Source organism: Equus przewalskii, chromosome 27, assembly GCF_037783145.1.
Source record: "Equus przewalskii isolate Varuska chromosome 27, EquPr2, whole genome shotgun sequence".
NCBI lineage: Eukaryota > Metazoa > Chordata > Mammalia > Perissodactyla > Equidae > Equus > Equus przewalskii.
In genome coordinates, this window is record NC_091857.1 from 34,967,537 (window position 1) to 34,990,244 (window position 22,708).

Consider the following 22,708-nt stretch of genomic DNA (forward strand, 5'->3'; position numbering starts at 1 on the left):
TATGTAAAAATAACCTAAAGACACGCTATTTGGAATTTTTATTTGTTGGACTACTATGCAGTCATTAAAAATGATCATTGAGGGGCCGGCCTGGTGGCGTAGTGGTTAGATGTGTGCACTCCGCCTCGGTGGCCTGGGGTTGGCAGGTTCGGATCCTGGGCGTGGACCTACATGCCGCTCGTCAAGCCATGCTGTGGCAGTGTCCCACATAAAGTAGAGGAAGACCAGCACAGATGTTAGCTCAGCAACAGTCTTCCTCAAGCAAAAAGAGGAAGATTGGCAACAGATGTTGGCTCAGGGCCAATCCTCCTCACACGCACACACACAAAAATGTTAATTGGAGACTGTATTGCAAAATGACAAATATTTCTAACGATGCTGAGTCACGCCTCTGACAGCAGTTCTGTGACATGTCTGTCGTGTGAACAAGGAGGGTGGGGAAACGAAAACAGCTGTGTTGGAGACGAGGGATTATGGACAATTTTTATCTTAAATTTCTCTTTATTTAATGTCTTCTTTAAATTAAAAACAAAGGAGAACCAACTGGTTTGCGTCATCTCTAACATTCAACATCTGTAAGATTAGGGGAAGCCATTTAACTCTGCAAACTCCGGTTTTCTAGCTGCAAGTAGACAGAATATGTGTCCCCTTGACCTCCAAGAATGGCTGAGGGGCTCACATGGGCTGAAATGAGCTGAGGACAGGGGAGCCCCTTGGAGGCCAGGGTCATGGAGCAAAACTTTTCATCATTCTTCTTACTGGAGGGCAAGGCTCGGTTTTATGTCCTTTTAAATGCCTGAGAGGTGCTCTGTGATGAACAGATATTTCTGGCAATAAAGTAAAGGAAGAGGAGGCGTTAGCAGACACAACGAGCACAGAATCAAAGTGAGCTCCACCAGCAGACATGAGGGGCTTGGACGGAAACTTCCGGAAGTTTGGTTCACTGTCATGTGAGTTTGCTGCCACAGACAGAGCTTTCCATCTCCCAGCCGCTCCCAGGACTGGCCACGTGTTTTGCGGGCACAGTTTCACTCCCTGTTGGAGCCCAGAGGGCTGGCCATCCTCCCACCTCTTCACCAGAGCGCGATTCGTGGATTCCACGCCTACCTGCCGAGTATTCACGGTACGAAAGCATTCTTCTGGGATGAGGGTGGGGCAGCGGACAACACACGGTCCCTGGGGGCGACAGTGAGCAAACCGTACGCACACCGGGCATCTGGAGGCGATGGGCGGCAAGAGGGAAAAAGAAGGCAAGGTGTGAGGAGAGCCCTCTTGCATGAGGGGACGGACAGGCAAAGACGTCATGAAATGAGGGAGGGAGCATCCATTTGTGTACTTGGGGGAAAGAACATTTCATCCAGGAGGACCAGCAAGTAGACAGCCAGAGATGGGGCAAGCTGGGTACATTCCAGGGGCAGCAAGGAGACCAGTGTGTCTGAAGCCGAGTGAGCAAGAGACAGGTAGGAAAGATGGGGATACAGATACCTGGACGGCTGGACCACCTGGGGCCTTAAAAACAAAGGTCCGGACTCGTAGATTTTATTCTGCACAGAAAGGGGGGATGCTGGAGGGATTTGAGCAAACGAGTGACCTTCTTTAAAAGGGTCTCTCTTGCGGGCGCATAGGGGATGGTTGGGGACAGCAGTGGAGAGACGGTGATGCTGGGACAAGGTTGGAAGTGGCGGGAAGGATGAACAATTGTTAGATTCGGGCAATTGTTAAGGGATTTCCCAATGGGTCAGATGTGAGAGAAAGAGAAGAGTCCAGGAGAACTCGAAAGTTTTGGTCTGAGGAACTGGAGTAATGGATTTTCCATTTGCTGAAATTGGAAGACCCCAAGAGGAGCAGGTTGGGAAAAGGGAGGGGGATGGAGAGGTGACATTTGCTTAAGATTATGGTGAATGAAGCCTTACAGAGTGAATGCAACCAGCGCAGACCCTCCGAGCCGCAGGTGAACAGAGGGAGCCAGCCCTGCTCCTAGAATTGCTGGCAGCCTACGCTGCAACGTGCCGGAACCGTGAGTAATTGGAGATGCCCTCCTGTTCGGGTTTTGTGCAAATATATGAAAATGCTGTTGAAAGGAGGGAGTGTTTTAAGCACCCGGAGAGAACGATCTTTGAAAGGGCTGCTCTTTGCATTGAGAGGAGGGGCGGTGGTTGTCGCCACTTCTCCTGAACGAAACCTGTGACTGAGTTTGTTTTCTGCCCCCAGGAAAGGGATCCCGAAGGTGAGAGAAGAGGAACAAGCAGTGTAATAACAGATGTCACCGGGCCTGCCACAATCAGGGCCTGGTCGGGTCTGTGGGTGGGCCTGGCGGGGCTCAGAACCAATAGGAATGCGGTGGGAATGTGGGGTTTAGTAAGAAGTCGCCCTTACACACTGTGGGAGGGGCTGGGGAAGCCAAGGACCCCGGGAGGAGTTGGAGGGTCAAAGGGTCACTGAGTAAACCTGAAGCTTGGGCAAGGACAAGCAAGCACAGCCAGCTGCCGAGGTGGGGCCACCAAGGGCGAGTCACGGCAAGGCTGATGGGATGCTGTCAGCAGGACCAGCAACCAGGCGACAGCGGGATGCGGAGCAGAGGAGAGAAGAAGCTGGGACCCCCGGGCACCTCTGCTCTGTCCCCCACTGACGAGGCCGCTTACTATTCTGACCACGATTACCTTCTGTGCCTCCCACAAACTCCTCTTGTAGGATTGTCATATAAAATTCAGGATGTCCCATTAAATTTGAATTACAGATCAACAGTGGATAATCTTGTAGCATAGTAAGTCCCAAGCAATATCGGAGACATACTGAGAAACTGTTTGCTATTGATGTGAAATTCAAATTTAACTGGGAGTCCTATTACTTTATTTGCTAAATCTTTGGCCAGCTCCTGCCAGAACTTTCCAAGGAAAGGGGAATCCAGACAGGGTCCTGCCCCCAGGAGTTGACAGTAGCAATGGCTACCACGATGGAGGGCCTCCCGCACACCAAGTCCTGCACACACAGCACCTCATCTATCCCCCACAGCCCAGGAGGACAGCTTTTACTCCCACTGCACTGCAGATAAGGAAACTGAGGTTCAGGAAGAACACACAATTGACTAAACATTTTATGGGTGGGGATAACAGTAATAGCTAGCACTTAAGCAGCACTTACAACGTCAGGCTCAGCTCTAAGAGGTCTGTGCATAAGGTCCCACTTAACCCTTTTTAACAAGTCTGTGAGGAACTGTTGTTGGACCCATTTCACAGGTAAGGAAATAAAGTCACGTTAATAGTAGGTGGCCTGGTCAGGATTCGAACCACTGCGACTCCAGTCCGTGCTCTTCCCCATCATCGTAAACCACCGCTGAGCCACTACCTACACCACCTCCTGCTCTTGGCGAAGCAGTATTCACCCACAGGAAGCTCACAGGGCCCAGGTGGCAGGTGTCGTCCAGAGCTCACTGGGGTGCAGTGAAGTGGACTGAGCTGACAACGTTGGAGGTAGAAATCACTGTGATCGAGGGGTTCTGAGGGAGGGTTCAGGAGGCAGATAGGTGCGAGACCTGAACACTTGGGACAGCAAAGGGCAAGTCCACAGCCGTGTCAGGAACTGTGAACATGTGAAGTAAGTATCACCGAGCACTGAGCACTTCACAGGGGCCAGGTGCTGCCCTAGCATTGAAATGACCATCCTCGGTCCTCCCAGTCACCCCCCAGAGGACTGTCCCCATCTTACAAACTAGAAATCAGGGGTTCAGAAGGGCCACGCAGCTTGCTGAGGTCACCCCACCAGGAAGAGGCAGGATGGGAACTGTACAGGTGACCCCCATGCCAGCTGGCGCAGCTTCCAGGCCACCTTCCTTCCACTTGCTTGCAAGGATTCACATCCTTAGATTCAAGGCAGGGAGGCAGGTGCACTACAGCCGGATCAGATGAAATGGATGTCATCGCTGCTTCCAGAGGTGACAGAGAGACGGGGTTTGCTCTGAGCAAGGCAGGCTTCATCTCAGATCCTGCAAACACTCTCCCTGGCCGCTGAGCAGCCTTCTGCTCAAGGAGGCGGAGGACAGCTGAGCCGCCCGCCCTGGGCAGGGAGAGCTGCCGTCCCGTCCTCAGGCAGAGAGCTCATCTGATGGAGAAAACTCCGGCTGAGGCTTCCATCCGGGGAGAATGGAGGAGGATAGCAGAAATGGACTCCTCCTCCCGGGGACCACCTTGACACCGTGCCTGCTGTGCACAACTTCATCCGTCCTTTTCCTGTGAATCTACAGGTTTTCCAAGAATTCTCCAGTGGGTGCTTCAGAGTTTCCGCCGCAGGGGTGGAGAGCCTGAGGTTCTCATCCAGATTTGCCAGCGGGGCAATTTGATGAATCTCTCTTTCAGCTTCTGAAAACGTTCTAGTGGGGAGACGCAGAAAAGATTACAGGAAAAGTGAATGAGGGGAGTCTGGACAGGACCTGCCACCAGGAACAGAGGATGGACGGGCCTGCTGGGCAAGGCCACCGAAACCCATGATGACGAGGGTCACTCTACATTATGCATTAGAATTAGGACAGGGTTGGCATTCAATTGTGACTCGGAAGGGTTATTGGGGTCACCATGAAGCTGGGTTTCTGGGAAGGAATCACACCGGGAAGATACAGACCTGCTGTCCAGGACCCACTGAGGACCCTCCCTGTGTGGCTGTATCTTTTGGCTCCTTTGCGTCCATCAGCCCTCGGCTCAAGGCGACTGGAGAGGTCCTGTATGAAGAGCTCAGACTGGCCAGTGCACTACCCAGTTACGTTATCGACTAGAAGCCTGTCACTTCCGTCACAGGCCTTCTCTGTGCTCTTTCCAGAAGGGAAATCACAGTCAAGGCCAGCCCAGAGTGGAAAGTCAGACAGACACGCAGACGGAGTCAAACCAGCTCTCAGATCCCGGAGTCACTGATAGAAACTAACACAGCAACAAGAACGTTAGCGCGTATACAAGGACAGCCTTGGCCCCTTGGTGTCCGCACTGTGACAGATTTTAACCTTTCGCTGGATGAGTTTGGAATTTTTGAATTTTGATTAAGTTTGTATTCCATTTGAAATAAGAAAAAAGATCTTTTTTAATGTAAAAAAAAAAAAGGAAAGAAAAAGATACTGAGGGCAGCAATTGCCAAAGCTTACCAGTGAGGTACATACTTAATGTCATTTCGCCTAAAAAGCACACAACACTCTCTTTTTTACTAAATTATGACTCCCTTAGTGAAAAAACACGGAAGCACGTCGCAGGCGGGACACTGAGCTGGAGTCCTTTCAGGGCCGTGGGAACGTGGCATCGAATCCATTTCTCCCTGTTGAAGGAGGTTTTTCTCGTTCTCTGGTTTAAAATAACTCGGTGGATGGTACTTAATTTCGGGAATTGTTCTAGGCATGTGTTTTCCCAGCAGGACACAGAAAGCGATGCCCCCAGAGGCGGGCGGGGGGCCTTGAGAACTTGGCTCTGCCCCAGCGTGCAGTCACTTCTGGAAGGTTTCTCGGCTGGGGCCCATTGTCCTGACTTACTGGTTCTACACCCCGCAGAGGAAAATCGCTGTTAATACCGTCTTCAGGTTGATGCAGGACGAGCAGCCCCCTCCAGACGCCACTTACAGGCAATCCTCGTTCAAAAGAAAGATCGCGGAGGGTGGACGTGCCCCAGGCAGAGGAGCATGGGGAAGGGACTTCCCTCGGTGAGCGAGGGCAGCTCATTCAGTCATCACTACCCAGTTCCTGAAGCCGACAACTAAAGCCGACACGCAGACGACCGAGAAAGAGCAGGTGGGGGGACCCTGATAGAAAGCAAGTCTCATCAACGGGCTCGCCCTGGCCCTACACCTCGCTAGCTGCCCTTCCTCCCTCTGCCGTCTGTCACCTGCACGGCCACCACCTTCATCCCTGGCCTGCATCACTAGAGAGAGGGCAGCCGCCTCCCGCCTGGCCTCCTGCTCCACTCTGGGCCCAGAGAGATTGTTTTACTGTTGGTCAGGTGCAAACAGCCCAAATGTCCATAACCGGCTGACTGGATAGACAAAATGTGGTCTGTGCACACGATGGAGTATTATTCAGTCGTAAAAAGGGAAGAGGTTCTGACATGCGACACGATGGATAAACCTTGAAAACATTGTGCTAAATAAAAGAAGCCAGTCACGAAGGACCCCATATTGTACGATTCCGTTTATGTGAAATGTCTGGAATAGGCAAATCCACAGGGACAGAAAGTAGCGTAGTGGTTACCAGGGGCTGGGGGAGGGAGGAATGGGAGGGACTGCTCAATGGGTTAGGGGCTTCTTTTGGGGGTGATGAAAACATTCTGGAATTAGACGGTGGAGACGGCTACACAACATTGTGAACTGTACACTTGAAAAAGATTAAAACAGTGAATCTTATTTACGGGTCCTTTACCTCAATTTGAAAACAAAAGTCAGACCATGACATTCCTTGGCTCAAAGTCCTTCCATCCAGAGGCTCCCCACCCCCCTCTGAGCACAATGCAAAACCCCCCTATGAGGCCCTCCCTGGGTGTTCCCACCCCCACCACCTCCCTGCCCACGTCTCCTATCATTTCCCCAGCCCCACGGCTCTCCAGCCATGCTGGCCTCCCTCCTGGCTCTGGAACCGCCCAGTATGCCCCTGCCTCAGGGCCTTGGCACATGCCATTCCCTTTGCTGGAAGGAACTTCCCCAGGTTTTCCCATAGCTGGCTCCCTCCCTCCATTTAAGTCTCATCTCAGATGCTGCCTTCTCTCACATCTTGAGCTGACATGTCTCCCACGCCCCCCCATGACCCATTGCTCGCTTGCTTTGCCTCTTCGTTTTCTCTGGCGTCACCCCCACTGAAACCATGCATTTCCTCTTTTACGTATTTGGTGGTTTAGCAGCCATCTCCCCACCCGGCTCTGTGACATGGACACCAGGTCTGTTCTGTCCACTGCAGCCTCCCCAGCACCCAGATCCGTGCCGAGTGCCCATCGTGGACGCACGATAGATGCTTGTTGAACAGATTTGATAACAAAATGCTCTTTATTTCTAAACCATAAAAAACCCTAGCTATTGTTAGTATCAATATTATCAAGTAAAAGAGTTCATACTACCTGCGGTAAGAGAGTCATAAATACAGGACGACGGGGGTTTAGATGAGGGAAAAGTTGTTTCTGCCTGGGCGTTGGAGGAGGGAGAAAGGCAGAACGGAAGTGAAGGCACTCAGCCAGGGAGTCACCGGGCCTGGGGAGGAAACAAGGACCGACCCATTTCACTCACAGCAGGGACATGAGGGAGGGCATCTCAATTCTTGTTTGACAGTGATGCCCTTGCTAGGCCTGGCCATTAGTATTTTTAAAATTCTTTGCCAATATGTTAGATGAGAAGGGCATTTTGCGTTAATTAACGTTGCTTTGGTTGCTGGTGGGGTTGACTGCTTTTCATATGTGTATTACTCATTTCTGTCTCTTCTTGTGATTTTCTGTTTGTGGTGGTTGCCATTTTCCCGTTGGGTAGTGTTGGCTTAACGTCTGTTGAAAGGGCTCTGGAGGAAAGAGATCAAATCTCTGTCTACACATATAATATCTCATATACATCTATGATGGATACATACAGCAGGTAGAGACTTCTAGTTTATTATCTACCTTTCAATTTTGTTAATGTCATTTTCAGATATAGAATCAGATCCTGTTTTTTTTTTTTTTTAGTGAGGAAGATTGTCCCTGAGCTAACATCTGTGCCAATCTTCCTCTATTTCATATGTGGGTCACCACCACAGCATGGTTTGATAAGCAGTGTGTAGGTCCACGCCTGGTATCCGAATTGATGAACCCCAGGTGGCCGAAGCAGAGCGCGCAAACTTGACCGCTATGCTACCGGGCCAGCCCCTCATTTTTTTTTTTCGTTATGCTGTTCCTTTGCTTCCATATCTAGAAATTCCTTTACCCTAAAAACAGATTAGTATTCATCCCTATTTTCTAATTCTTCCATGACTTCATTTCCTGTACTTCACTTTTATCCATGTGGAATTTGTTATGCCTGATGACAATATGTATCAACCACCTCTAAAAACATCCTGCCCCTCAGCCCTGTGATTCCATTTCTGCATGGCTCTGCCAAGGCCTGGTTCTCAGCCTGGTGTGTGTTCATCCCATGAGGGGTGTGACCTGTACCAGGTGAGACTCAGGCCTCAGGGTCCCCAGGGCACGTCTTCCTGGGACATTGTCACACAGAAAGGCTCTAGGGGTAGGCCTAGAATTGAGCCATTTAAATGATTGAAAGCATTATCTAAACAATAAAATAGGCCAGTCTGCTGTGGAGGAGAAGGTAAAATTCTCATAACACTTTAAGAAAAAAGTGGAGACCTGAAAGTTGCTCTTAAACTAAGGAAACTTGGAGAACCCACCATCTGAAGCAACACATCTGAGCTATGGCCAAGGTTCATTGGCCAGATGTTCATTGCAACATATTTGATTAGGCAAAAAATTGGAAACAACCTAAAAATCCAACAGTAGTAAGTTGGTAATATCAATTGTGATATGACAAAATAGAATATGATGAACAATTAAAATTCTTTTCATAAAGATGATTTTAATTACAATCACTTGTTTCTTTTTCTTTTTTTTTTTTTGTTTGGTGAGGAAGATTAGCCCTGAGCTAGCATCTGTGCCGGTCTTCCTCCACCTTATATGTGGATTGCCACCACAGCATGGCTGACGAGTGATATAGGTCCGCACCTGGGATCCAAACCCTCGAACTCGGGCCGCTGAAGTGCAGAGCACTGGACTTAACCACTACACCACAGGGCCAGCCCCACAATCACTTTTTTCAAAGTTGAATGTGATCACGAGATAATATTAAGTTAAAAATGCAGGAAACCGCAGGATGGATCAAAGAACAAGATCCAACAATATGCTGCCTCCAGGAAACACACCTCAGCCCCAAAGACAAACACAGACTCAGAGTGAAGGGATGGAGAACAATACTCCAAGCTAACAATGAACAAAAGAAAGCAGGTGTCGCTATACTAATATCAGACAAGGTAGACTTCAAAGCAAAACAGATAAAGAAAGACAAAAAGGGACAGTATATAATGATAAAAGGGACTCTCCACCAAGAAGACGTAACACTTATAAATATATACACACCCAACACAGGAGCACCAAAATTTGTAAAGCAACTCTTAATAGAACTAAAAGAAGACATCAACAACAATACAATAATAGTAGGGGACCTCAACACACCATTAACACCAATGGACAGAACATCCAGACAGAAAATCAACAAGGAAATAATAGAATTAAATGAAAAATTAGACCAGATGGACTTAATAGATATATATAGAACACTTCATCCAAAAACAGCAGGTTACACATTCTTCTCAAGTGCACATGGAACATTCTCAAGGATTGACCATATTTTGGGAAACAAAGCAAACATCAATAAATACAAGAGAGTTGAAATTATATCAAGCATCTTTTCTGATCATAATGCTATGAAACTAGAAATCAACTACAAGAAAAAAGCAGAGAAAGGTGCAAAAATGTGGAGACTAAACAACACGCTTCTGAACAAACAATGGATCATTGAAGAAATTAAAGAAGAAATCAAATATTATCTGGAGACAAATGAAAATGAGAACACGACATACCAAATCATCTGGGATGCAGCAAAAGCAGTCCTAAGAGGGAAATTCATTGCAATACAGGCTCACCTCACTAAACAAGAAAAAGCTCACATAAGCAACCTCAAACGACACCTAACAGAACTAGAAAAAGAAGAACAAACAAAGCCCAGAGTCAGTAGAAGGAGGGAAATAATAAAAATAAGAGCAGAAATAAACGATATTGAAACAAAAAAGACAATAGAAAGGATCAATGAAACAAAGAGTTGGTTCTTCGAAAAAATTAACATAATCGACAAACCTTTAGCCAGACTCACCAAGAAAAGAAGAGAGAAATTGCAAATAAATAAAATTAGGAATGAGAGAGGAGAAATCACAACAGATACCAATGAAATACAAGGGATCATAAGAGAATACTATGAAAAACTATATGCCAACAAATTGAACAACCTGGAAGAAATGGACAACTTCCTAGACTCCTACAACCTCCCCAAACTGAATCAGGAAGAAATGGAGAATCTGAATAGGCCAATCACAAGTAAGGAAATAGAAACGGTAATCAAAAACCTCCCCAAAAATAAGAGTCCAGGACCAGACGGCTTCTCTGGAGAATTCTACCAAACATTCAAAGAAGACTTAATACCTATTCTTCTCAAACTATTCCAGAAAATTGAGAAAGATGGAGTACTCCCTAACACATTCTATGAAGCCAGCATCACTCTGATCCCCAAACCTGACAAGGACAACACAAAGAAGGAGAACTACAGGCCGATATCACTGATGAACATAGATGCAAAAATCCTCAACAAAATTCTGGCAAACCAAATACAGCAATACATCAAAAAGATTATACACCACGATCAAGTGGGATTTATACCAGGGACACAGGGATGGTTCAACATCCACAAGTCAATCAACGTGATACACTACATCAACAAAATGAAAAACAAAAACCACATGATCATCTCAATAGATGCAGAGAAAGCATTCGACAAGATCCAACACCCATTTATGATAAAAACCCTCAATAAAGTGGGTATAGAAGGAAAGTACCTCAACATAATAAAGGCCATATATGACAGACCCACAGCCAACATCATACTCAATGGACAAAAACTGAAAGCCACCCCTCTGAGGACAGGAACAAGACAAGGGTGCCCAGTCTCACCACTCCTATTCAACATAGTACTGGAGGTGTTGGCCAGAGCAATTCGGCAGGAAAAAGAAATAAAAGGAATCCAAATAGTCAATGAAGAAGTAAAACTCTCGCTGTTTGTAGACGACATGATCTTATATATAGAAAACCCCAAAGAATCCATAGAAAAACTATTAGAAATAATCAACAACTACAGCAAAGTAGCAGGGTATAAAATCAACATACATAAATCAGTAGCATTTCTATACACTAACAATGAACTAACAGAAAAAGAACTCAAGAACTCAATCCCATTCACAATCGCAACGAAAAGAATAAAATACCTTGGGATAAACTTAACCAAGGAAGTGAAGGATCTATACAATGAAAACTACAAGACTTTCTTGAAAGAAATTGACGACGACATAAAGAGATGGAAAGACATTCCATGCACATGGATTGGAAGAATAAACATAGTTAAAATGTCCATACTACCTAAAGCAATCTACAGATTCAATGCTATCCCAATCAGAATCCCAAGATCATTCTTCACAGAAATTGAACAAAGAATCCTAAAATTCATATGGGGCAACAAAAGACCGCGAATTGCTAAAGCAATCCTGAGCAAGAAAAACGAAGCCGGCGGAATCACAATCCCTGATTTCAAAACATACTACAAAGCTACAGTGATCAAAACAGCATGGTACTGGTACAAAAACAGGTCCACAGATCAATGGAACAGAATTGAAAGCCCAGAGATAAAACCACACATCTATGGACAGCTAATCTTCGACAAAGGAGCAGAGGGCCTACAATGGAGAGAAGAAAGTCTCTTCAACAAATGGTGCTGGGAAAACTGGACAGCCACATGCAAAAGATTGAAAATTGACCATTCTTTTTCACCACACACCAAAATAAACTCAAAATGGATCAAAGACCTAAAGATTAGGCCTGAAACAATAAGTCTTCTGGAAGAGAACATAGGCAGTACACTCTTTGACATCAGTTTCAAAAGAATCTTTTCGGACACTATAACTCCTCAGTTGAGGGAAACAATAGAAAGAATAAACAAATGGGACTTCATCAGACTAAAGAGCTTCTTTAAGGCAAGGGAAAACAGGATTGAAACAATAAAACAGCTCACTAATTGGGAAAAAATATTTACAAGCCACTTATCTGACAAAGGGTTAATCTCCATAATATACAAAGAACTCACACGGCTTAACAACAAAAAAACAAACAACCCGATCAAAAAATGGGCAGAGGACATGAACAGACATTTCTCAAAAGAAGATATGAACATGGCCAATAGACACATGAAAAGATGTTCATCATCGCTAATCATCAGGGAAATGCAAATCAAAACTACACTAAGATATCACCTTACACCCGTTAGATTGGCAAAAACATCCAAAACCAAGAATGACAAATGTTGGAGAGGTTGTGGAGAAAAAGGAACCCTCATACACTGTTGGTGGGAATGCAAACTGGTACAGCCACTATGGAAAACAGTATGGAGATTTCTCAAAAAGTTAAAAATAGAAATACCCTATGACCCAGCCATCCCATTACTGGGTATCTAACCTAAGAACCTGAAATCAGAAATCCCAAGAGTCCCTTGCACCCCTATGTTCATCGCAGCATTATTTACAATAGCCAAGACGTGGAACCAACCTACATGCCCAGAAACTGATGATTGGATAAAGAAGATATGGTATATATACACAATGGAATACTACTCAGCCATAAAAAAAGACAAAATTGGCCCATTCACAGCAACGTGGATGGACCTCGACGGTATTATGTTAAGCGAAATAAGCCAGTCAGAGAAAGACGAACTCTATATGACTCCACTCATAGGTGGAAGTTAATATATTGACAAGGAGATCTGATCGGTGGTTACCAGGGAAAAGGGGGGTGGGGGGAGGGCACAAAGGGGCAAGTGGTGTACCCATAACATGACTAACAATAATGTACAACTGAAATCTCACAAGGTTGTAATCTATCATAACATTAATAAAAAAGTAAATTAAAAAAATAATAAATAAATAAATAAATATGTGAAAAAAATGCAGGAAACAAATAAGTGTCATCTGCATTATTGCAACTTTGTAAGACCCTGAAAACACATGCACGTGGGAAAAACGCTGGGAAGGAAATACGCCAAATGTTAGGTGGTGGAACAGCTGGCGATCTTTGTTCCTTCCTTACACCTCTCTGAACATTTGCTTTGCAACGATTTTGTGATTTTCCCCTCAGAAAAGTAAACTGGGGTTAGTGGTCGATGCTGCTTGCTTTGGCAGTCAGTTAGTCAAAAGCGAAGTGCAAGGGGGCGTTTCCATAAGCGGCCCTGGGGTGCTCCTGGGAGTGGGGTCCCTCGGACGTTAGGAATAGAGGCATTTTAATATTTTCCCATCGATTTTAGCCTCACCCTTCGCCAGCCCCGAGATCTGGAAAGAGCCCAACCCAGCATCGTGTGTTCTAGCAGGAGGCACAGCCCTCTCCCCACGACCTTCGCGAGGGGACCTGGGGTCACGTTTGTCCCTTAGGAGCCTTTGATCAGCTTCGTTTCCAAAACAGATGACTCCCCAGGGCGGTTAGTGATTGTCAGCGTGAGATGGGGCTTCAAAGCCACTCTTTGCTTGGGAAGCCTGAGGGGGCACCCCGGTCACAACAGCTGTCTGTTGGGGACCGGGTGGGCTGGGGACAACGCCTCTCTCACATAACGTGTGCGCGCTCTCCAGGCTCTGGGGTGCGACAGCCCAGGGCAGCTGCTGCCCCCGCACCCCAGACCTGGGAGCAGACGCCCTGGGCCAGGAGGGAACGCCACCCCCAGCCCTGCTCCCCCCGGGCCGCCGGGCTGAAAGGACACGCTTCCGGTTTGTGGAGTCACTTAATAAATATTAGATGATTCTATCCTCCGAAAGAAAAGGTCAAAATACAGAGGGAGACGGGCAATTCAGGGAAACAGAAATAAAGGAAATTATAGTCCAAAGGTAACAGGATATGAAGAAAAGTGCCCCCAGGCAGATCCACTAAGACGTCTTAAGACAGAACAGACGAGTCCTCCCTAATCCCCAGCTGACAGTCACCTTCATTTGCTCCCGGCTAGTACAGAACACGGGGGAGTGAGGAAAGCAGTGAGAGTCGTTCCCTCGGCCTGACTGTCCCAGGACCAGCAGTAGAACATGACCCTCTTATTTATAATTCCCAATACTCGCGATCCTATGCCCCTGATTTTATTTATGAATACTTTTTGAGTATTTAGTCTGTGCCAAGCATACATGCAGAGAAGCCGTCTAGGTGAACATCGTAGGCACTGCAGACAGACGGCCTGAGCAAAGCCGGCACCGCCTCTTATCAGCTGTGTGACCTTGAGAAAGGTATGTAACCTCTCTGTGCCTCAGACGGCTCAACTCCCAAAGAGAAAGAATAATCAGCCTGCCTCATAGCTACTGCGAGGGCTCAGTGAGTTAACACGTAAAGTGCTCAGAACTGGCGCCTGGTAAGAACCGTGAAGCCTTAGCTGCTGTTATGGTCCTGTTGGGTGTTCTGCCTGTGCTGGGTCATTCACACCATGGTCCTTGGTGGGTGGAGGATGGCTATGATTGTCCTCGTTTCACAGCAGTGGAAACAGAGGCTCAGGGCTGTCTGATTCCAAAGCCCTTTCTTCTCCCCTTCGCACCACTTCTGCCAACAATCCCACGTGGTGCCCCGCGTGAAGTGTCTGACCCCACTTACTTTCCCCATATCTCCCCTCTCTCCTTCCTTTCTCTATCCTCTCCCCACCCTCTTTTCCATCTGTAAGCCCAAGTACTAACATCTAGGAAAAGCCAATCATGAAAAAAGCCACCCACCCACCAATGTGTGTCTCCAGCCCAGAGCTCTCTCCCAGATCCCAGACGTGCATATTCAACGGCCAACGCAACACCTCAACCCCAACGTCTCACGCTCAACGTGCCCCAAGCTGAGCTCCTGCTCTTTCCACCCAAACTTGCTGCCCCACAAAACCTCCCCATCTCCACTGACTTGGCTCCATGCTTCGGGTTGCTCGGGCCAAGGGCCTTGGAGCCATTCTCAAGTCTTCCTTCTCTCGCTCTCTCCGGCCACCCCCTCACCTCCAATTAGCCAGGAGCTCCTGTTGGCCCTTCCTTAAACTGAATCCAGGATCCAGCCATCCTCAGCTCACTCCTGGTCTCGATCCAGCCTCCTAACCCTCTCCCTGCTCCTCTTCTCATCACCCAAGTTAGATGGTGTCATTCTTCTGCTCCGTGCCCTGCACGGCCCCCAGTTGTCACAGAGCTAAATGCAGAGTCCCTGTGATAGTCTCTAAGCCCCTCCATGATGCCTCTCCCACGGCAGGATCTCTTCTACCCACCGCCTCTGCCGCAGCCACACGGCCTCTTCGCTGCCTTCAACTCCACCAGGCCAGCTCCATCCCAGGGAGCGTGTTCCAGCTGACCCCTCCTCCTGGAACACGCTTACCCCAGAGAGCTGTCTGCTCACTCCCTCACCTCCTGTAAGCTTTTCTCCATCTATTTTTCTCATTGAGACCTACCCTGATCCTGTAGTGGGTCAGATAGCACCCCCGGAAAATTGATGCCCACCTGGAACTCGTAAATGTGATCTCCTTAGGTAATACGGTCTTTGCAAATGTAACTAGTTACGAACCTCAAGCTGAAATCATCCTGGATTTAGGGTGGGGCCTAAATCCAATGACTGACGTCTGTATAAGAAAAGGAAAAGGAGATTCGTCACACAGAGACACGTAGGGGAGGAGGCCACGTGAAGACAGAGGCAGAGATTGTAGCGATGCCGCCACAAGCCAAGGACTGTCTGGAGCCACCAGAAGCTGGAAGAGGCCAGGAAGCACCCTTCCCCAGAGCCTTCAGAGAGAACATGGCCCTGTGGACACCAGTGGACTTTCTGACTTCTGCCTCCAGAACTGTGACAGAATAAATCGCTGTCGTGATAAGCCAGTTTGTGGTGCTTTTTGCGGCCACCCCAGGACACTAATCCATCACCCTGTTGACTTTTGCCTCCTGCCCATCCCTCCCATCCCCTCCCATCCCTTTCCATCTCCAACAGCCCTGCTCCCTCCTACCCTGCTTTTTCTTTTTTTAATATATACATACCTACGTATACACAAATGCTTATATACACACATATTACTATTTATTTTTTTCTGAACCACTTGAGAGTAGGTTATGCACATCATGGCCCTTTACACCTTAATACAGAAGTAGTAATGTCGTAGGAACACAGACCCACAGGAGGGCTATCAAAGTCAGAAAATCTAGCTTCGATACAATACTTTTACCTAATCTGTAGTCCACGTTCCACTTTCATCACTTCTTCCAATAGTGTCGTTTGTGGCACTTTTTTTAAAGATTGGCCCTGAGCTGACATCTGTTGCCAATCTTCTTTTTTTCTTCTTCTTCTTCTCCCCCAAAGCCCCCCAGGACATAGTCGTATATTCTAGCTGTGAGTGCCTCTGGCTGTGCTATGTGGGACGCCACCTCAGCATGGCCTGACGAGCAGTGCCACGTCCACACCCAGGATCCGAACAGGCAAGACCCTGGGCTGCTGAAGCAGAGCCTGCAAACTTAACCACTTGGTCATGGGGCCCGCCCCCCCCCCCTTTTTTTTTCACTAAATTCACTTTTAACTTACATTCCTAACACACAACATAGTTCACATGCGATCCAGGGTTCATACTCTGAAATAATATATGATCTTTTTCTCTTTCATAAACTATAATTTATAAATATATATATATTCATCTACTCAGACGAGTTGGAAATCTATGTCCACACAAAAACCTGCATACAGATGTCTATAGCAGCTTTATTCATAATTACCAAACCTTAGAAGCAACCAAGACGTCCTTCCGTGGGTGAATGGATAAACAAACTGTGGTACGTGCAAACAATGGAATATTATTTTAAAAGGAGTCATCAGGGGTCGGCCCTGTGGCCGAGTGGTTAAGTTCGCACACTCCGCTTTGGCGGCCCAGGGTTCGCTGGTTCGGATCCCAGGCATGGACCTACACACCACTCATCAGGCCATGCTGTGGTGGCATCCCACATAGAAGAACAAGAATGACCTGCAACTAGGATATGCCACTATGCACTGGGGCTCTGGGGAGAAAGAAAAAGAGGAAGATTGGCAACAGATGTTAGCTCAGAGCCAATCTTCCTCATTGAAAAAAAAAAGAAAGGCGTTATTAAGACAGGAAAAGACACGAAGGAAACTTACATGCACATTACTAAATGAAAGAAGCCAATCTGAAAATACTATATTATTTCAGCTGTGTGACATCTGGAAAAAGCAAAACTCTAGAGACAGTAAGAAGATCGGTGGTTGCCAGTGTTCGGGGGGGTGGCAGGGGAGGGATAAATAGATGGGGCACAGAGGATTTTTAGGGCAGTGAACTGCTCTGGATGATGCTGTAATGATGGTGCACGTCATTATACATGTGCCAAAACTCACAGGATGCACAACACAAAGAGTGAGCCCTCACGTAAACTAGGGACTTCAGTTAACAAAATGATACATATTGGCTCATCGTTTGTAATAAATGACATAAGATGTTCCTAACAGGGAAAACTCGGGGGGCGGGGGGAGCAAGAGGATACATGGGAACTCTCTGTACTGTCCACTTAATTTTTCTGTAAACGTAAAACTGCTGAAAGACAAATAGCCTATTGATTATTTATATATATAATCTAATATAAAATGCACCCTTAAAGTTATACAGGATTCGTATGACATTGTTGTATATGTTAAAATTAACAGGCTAAATATGGCAATATCATCTGCCCATTTGGATCCCACAGCATGCACGAGAAAGTGCACTGAGAATGAGTGCTGAGAAACTTACGCTGAGGGCTTCCAGACTGAGATTCGCGGCACAGATTAGGGGAATTTATTCATCTTCAAACGTGCACACGGAGGTTAAGGGAAAATATTTAGTAGAATAGAACAAAACATAAATCTTAAAATTTCTACAGAAAAAATTCAATTGGATGTTTAAGTCTTTCTTAAATGATTAAGTTAAAACCAAAACTCTCTGCACAATTATTCCCAACACGTCGTGATGAAACAGAAAGTCTACACAGGGATGCTGCCAGGCAGGGTCCCGGCATTCCTTTCACACAGCCGTGAGCCGCGTAACGACGTTTCAGTCAACAAGGGACCGCAAATATGACAGTGCTCCCCTAAGGTTAGTACCACAGAGCCCAGGTGTATAGCGGGCTGTCCCACCTAGGTTTGTGTAGACACACTCTATGATGCTCGCACAATGACAAAGTCCCCTAATGACGCATTTCCCAGAACGTAGCCTCGTCTTAAGCGATACGCAACTACATTCCTGCTTAGATAGAAGCGCTTGTTTTTAACACATCCTCCATTAAACTGAGAGACAATCCTCCTGGAGAACGCAGCATCACATTTTCAAAACTACAAACAAACGACTTTCGGGCGAAAGAGCAAATGCTTGCCTAACATGCTCTTTGAAATTAAAACTCTTCCCACGTTCCAAAAAAATAGAAGGTTATTTTTCCTGGTAGCTCTACAGATCACACTCAAAGTTCCACCTCAATTCAAACCTCAACACACATCCACCTATGACAACAAAGCTGTTAACCGCTCAGCGCATATAATAAAATCACTCAATGGTGCCAAGTTTCATTGCCTTAAATGGGGCTCTGTTTCTCCAGCTCCCGGCCCCTCCTATTCTAACAACAAACGGCCCATTCCAGGAAAGATTATGAGCCAATTATTAGGAATTATTTTACGAAACTTCTCCTGAGCAGACAGAATGACTTTACTGAAAACCAAGCTATAGAGGGTTTTTAAAATGAAATAAAATTCAAGAATAGCAGACTTCTGTTTTAAAATAAGTTCAACCTGATAAGTTTAATTAATTTAAAAAAAAAAACTATAGATGAATTCTGGTTCCAGAAGCAATGAGTTCAGAACAGGACGCCTGCATAATTTGGGTGCCCATTGCAAAATGAAAATACAGGGCCACTTGTTCAAAAATTGAGAAATTCAAGATGGCAAGAGCAGAGCATTAAACCAAGGAGCAGCCCTTCTGAGTGTGGGCACACAGGTGGGACACCACACAGGTGGGACACCATACAGGTGGGACACCACACAGGTGGGACACCACACAGGTGGGACAGCAAGGAGGCTAGGGCAGGCTGGGCTGCCTTAGACTTCTCCTAATGTTTTAATTTGCGGTTTGCAGGCACTGGACAGCCACTGATGCACAGCAGGAATGTTCTAGAAAAGGAAAGTGCATGAGGGAATGCTTCAAGCCGTTGTCTCTTCATTAATCAAACTAAAACTTTGACACATGTTGACTATGTAATAGGATGGGAACCATGTGCTTTATTAAACATTTTAAAAATGATGCTTTTTGTCAAGACTCAAACCTTCTCTTTCCTGCTGTGTTTGAGACGTCCCCGGAACCCACATCTGCCTTTAAAAAGCCACTACCTTCTTTACCTTTAGTTTGCTGAGAGCTTCCCCAGAGACACACGGCCAATCCCACCACCACTCCAGTAGGCTAAGTGCCTCCCGCCTTGGCGGCACCTCCTTCCTGTGGAAGGGCTCCATGAGGCGGCCTTGGGGTCCCACCTAACGGTTTTGCACACTTAGGCACCCTCTCAAAGAATGTGCACCCTGAAACCCGTCCAAAGAAAACTGTTAAAATTCCACCCTCGATCCAACATTTCTGAACAGTCTCTATATTACCCTCCTCAAAACCAAGCCGACGAGACGCGACGGGGATCAATAAAGGTCTGCTTGGCTGAGCCAAACAGTGGTGATTTGGGTACAAGCCTTTTTGCATTTCTCACAGTTACACAGTCAGTAAGTCTGACGTCCGTTAACACTGAAAAGTCATTGAGCTCAGCAATGGGACTGCCTCGGTTTGCAGAGGGGCTATTCCTTGTCTAGAAAAACCAAGAGGCTTTAGTGAGAAGGATTGGGATTGCTTTCCATCTGGATTTTACTATTTTTTATTATTTTTAAACATAGCTAATGTTTGAATAGATAATACATTCACTTGGTATCAAAAAGCATAAGAAGGTATCCGGTACAAGGAGCTTGCTCCCCACCCCGTCCCGTAGGGCTCCACTCTTAGAGATGGTTTCATATATTCTTCAAAGATTGTTATGCAAATATATATTCCTCCGTCCCCTTTACACAAAGGGGACCATGCTGTATACCCTATTCTGCACTTTCTTTTTGAATTTAACGCTCTTTCTCGAACTGTCTGCATCAGCACATAAAGAGCACACCCTTCTTGCCTTCCACAGCATAGCTGTCCTGTGATGTTCTTAACCAGTCATCTCTTAGGGGACCATTATGTTGTTGTTGACATTCTGCTGCTACAAAGTTACCCAGCTCTATTTTTCAAACACAATCTGTTCCCTGGCTCCTAGAACAGCCTGAGGAGGCCAGCACCATGACGAGTGAATCGTGACAATCCCACAGAGCCCTCAAGGCACTGTGTCTCCCTTGTGACAAGCAGCTTTCCAACAGGTAGCACCCATTCTTACCCCGCAGAAGTTTGGAGCCAAAGATTCCTTCCTTTCCACCTACATTTTTCCAGAAGTCGTTCTGAGAATTTGTCTCCACTCTAAGGATGTGTGCCCGCCTTGTTCCCCATATACAGTGGGATCTATGAGTAGCACAGATTCAGACAAGTCAAAGCCACCACACAATTAAAGGGCCCACAAGCACCGTTCAATTGCCACTAACATTTGACTCTTTTGACTCAAATCCTTTGTTATGTCGAGAGGAACGCAAAGGATAAACTCATTTTAGCAAGAGAAAGCACTCCCTCAGCAAAATGATCATCCCATAGGAAGTGCTCAGTAAACAATGGCCAAAAATCAATGAGCGACCCGTATCCCACTTCCTATAGTCAATAAATGAGCACTAACGTAACGCTCAAAAGACACGAGTAAACGCTAAGAAGAAAGTTCGGTGCCTGCAGCTCACGTCACTTCCCCTCCAGCGCCAGTTTCTAGGTTATTGCCTGATGATCCCAGCCAGACTTCGACCCTAGATCTCACATAGGACCGTCGTGTGGCTTCTAGGACGAAGGCACTACACTCGACTTCAGAGAGGCCGATCCTGGTGGTTCTCAAAGTGTGGTCTAGCCAGGGACCCCTGGGAGTCTCAGGCCCTTTCAGGGACCCCGTAGGGCCAAAGCCATTTTTATAACAACACTGAGACATTATTTGTCTTTTTCACTCTTGCTCTCTCAGTGTGTGGTGGAGTTTTCCAGAAGCTTTGGAACATGTGATGTTGCATCAGATGGAATACAGAGGCAGCTCTGAGAATCCAGCTGTCTTCCACGAAGCCATCCAATAAAGAGACTTGAAAAACATGAGAAATAATGCTGCTCTTCCTAATAGGCTATTTTGTTTCAGAAAATACAGATTTTTAAAAAAATACGCTACTTATGTCAACCTGCGTTTATTATTATTTTTAGATCAATTAATGAATAAATATTTTTTTAAATTTCTGTTTTACTTTCTAATACAGTAAAAATGCTCTGTTTAGCACAATCCACAAAAAGAAAAGCTCTTCGAGGGCTTCAGGAATTTTTAAGAGTGGAAAGGGGCCCCAAAACCAAAAAGTTTGAGAACCCCTGGCCTGTACAACAAATAAATGTATGTAGAGTATCAGTTGGTTAACATGACATTCTAGGAGGTCTACCCTGTGACTTAGTTCCCTCTCATATTCCTAGCACAGGGCACGTGCATGTGGAGGGTGTCCAGTACATGAATGAGGGAGGAAGGCAGGGAGCAAGGAAGATAGGAAGACCTTACCATTAATTACTATTAAATAGTGCCACTAAGTCAAATGTAGGAAAACCTTCCAAGAATAAGTGGCAAAATTATTGGGAGTGAATTACACACCAGGGAAGAAAATAGACAAGTGGAAGAAAACTTGGGTATCTCTGTTGAAAGGGAGGGAGGGAAACACGGAGAGTATTCACATCCCAGCAAGGATGGCCCAGCACATCTGGTCCAGCATCTCTAACCACTGCCGGGGCTCCGGGAAGAGCTCCCTGCACATTAGCCACCCCTGCGGCCCAGGGGCGGGCAGCCAAGTGTGCCCAGCTTCCTGGGACACCCTCAACAGTGCAACACACATCCTCGCCCGCAGCTGCCATGATTCTGTGAGAATGCCTTTGGGACCCATGCCCAGGAGCACCATGGCTGGCTGCTCCTGTCCTGGGTGCTCCCGAGTGCTCATCGCTGAGCGTGCCCATGCTTACTTAGATGAAGTACCGCCACTTTGCTCTCCCAAGTACTGCATCTGTCTACACCCCACCAGCAAGGCCTGAGGGTCCCACTATCCACTCACCTGCCAACACTCAGCATTGGAAGGCTTCCTAATTGTGCCTGGGAGATTTAAAGTGGTCTCTTATTCTTTTGCTTTGCATTTCTTCCCTTCATCATGAGGGTCTCCTCATATGCTTGAGCACATTTGGGGGGTCTCTTCTCCTGTAAATCAGCTATTTATACCCTTCACCCTTTTTTCCATTAGAGTTGCTTCTTTCCCTTTGGGTTGGTAGGTGTTCCTTGTATCTTCCTTATTGGTTTGAGCTCTGAACAGGTCTTCCTGCAGCCTGACACCTTCTCCAAATCCGCCATCTTTCTCTAACTTTGTTCATAGGGTTCTCATGGGTAACAACATTTTAGCAACTTGTTTTGCTTATGATACAAGCATTTAAAATTTTGCTTTCTGAGGAAGACAAGGAGCGAAGCTTATCTTTAATTTTAAAGTAGGTTTGTCATGGATTGTCCAAACTTTTTGACGGATCAAATATCAGTCGTTTATTCTGTAGCTTAAAAGGGTAACATAAACTCTTCAGTTTCACATTTTGCCCACTTCAGAATCCGAACTATCAGTATCATGAAGGAATGTCTGGACTCTTCTCACACGTCCATCCTTGGTTAAAT

At 46.4% G+C, this 22,708-nt stretch overlaps 2 long non-coding RNA genes across 2 annotated transcripts; one reads left to right on the top strand and one right to left on the bottom strand.

The window, feature by feature from the left end:
- Positions 1 to 534: 534 nt before the first annotated feature.
- Positions 535 to 5,094, top strand: LOC139079882 (uncharacterized). Its single transcript, XR_011533873.1, has 3 exons — positions 535 to 1,123; positions 1,908 to 2,017; positions 2,212 to 5,094. It is a non-coding gene; the product is annotated as an uncharacterized lncRNA (long non-coding RNA).
- On the bottom strand, positions 692 to 4,366 carry LOC139079881 (uncharacterized). Its single transcript, XR_011533872.1, has 3 exons — positions 3,142 to 4,366; positions 1,108 to 1,216; positions 692 to 827 (listed from the first exon to the last, which is right to left on the bottom strand). It is a non-coding gene; the product is annotated as an uncharacterized lncRNA (long non-coding RNA).
- Positions 5,095 to 22,708: the final 17,614 nt, after the last annotated feature.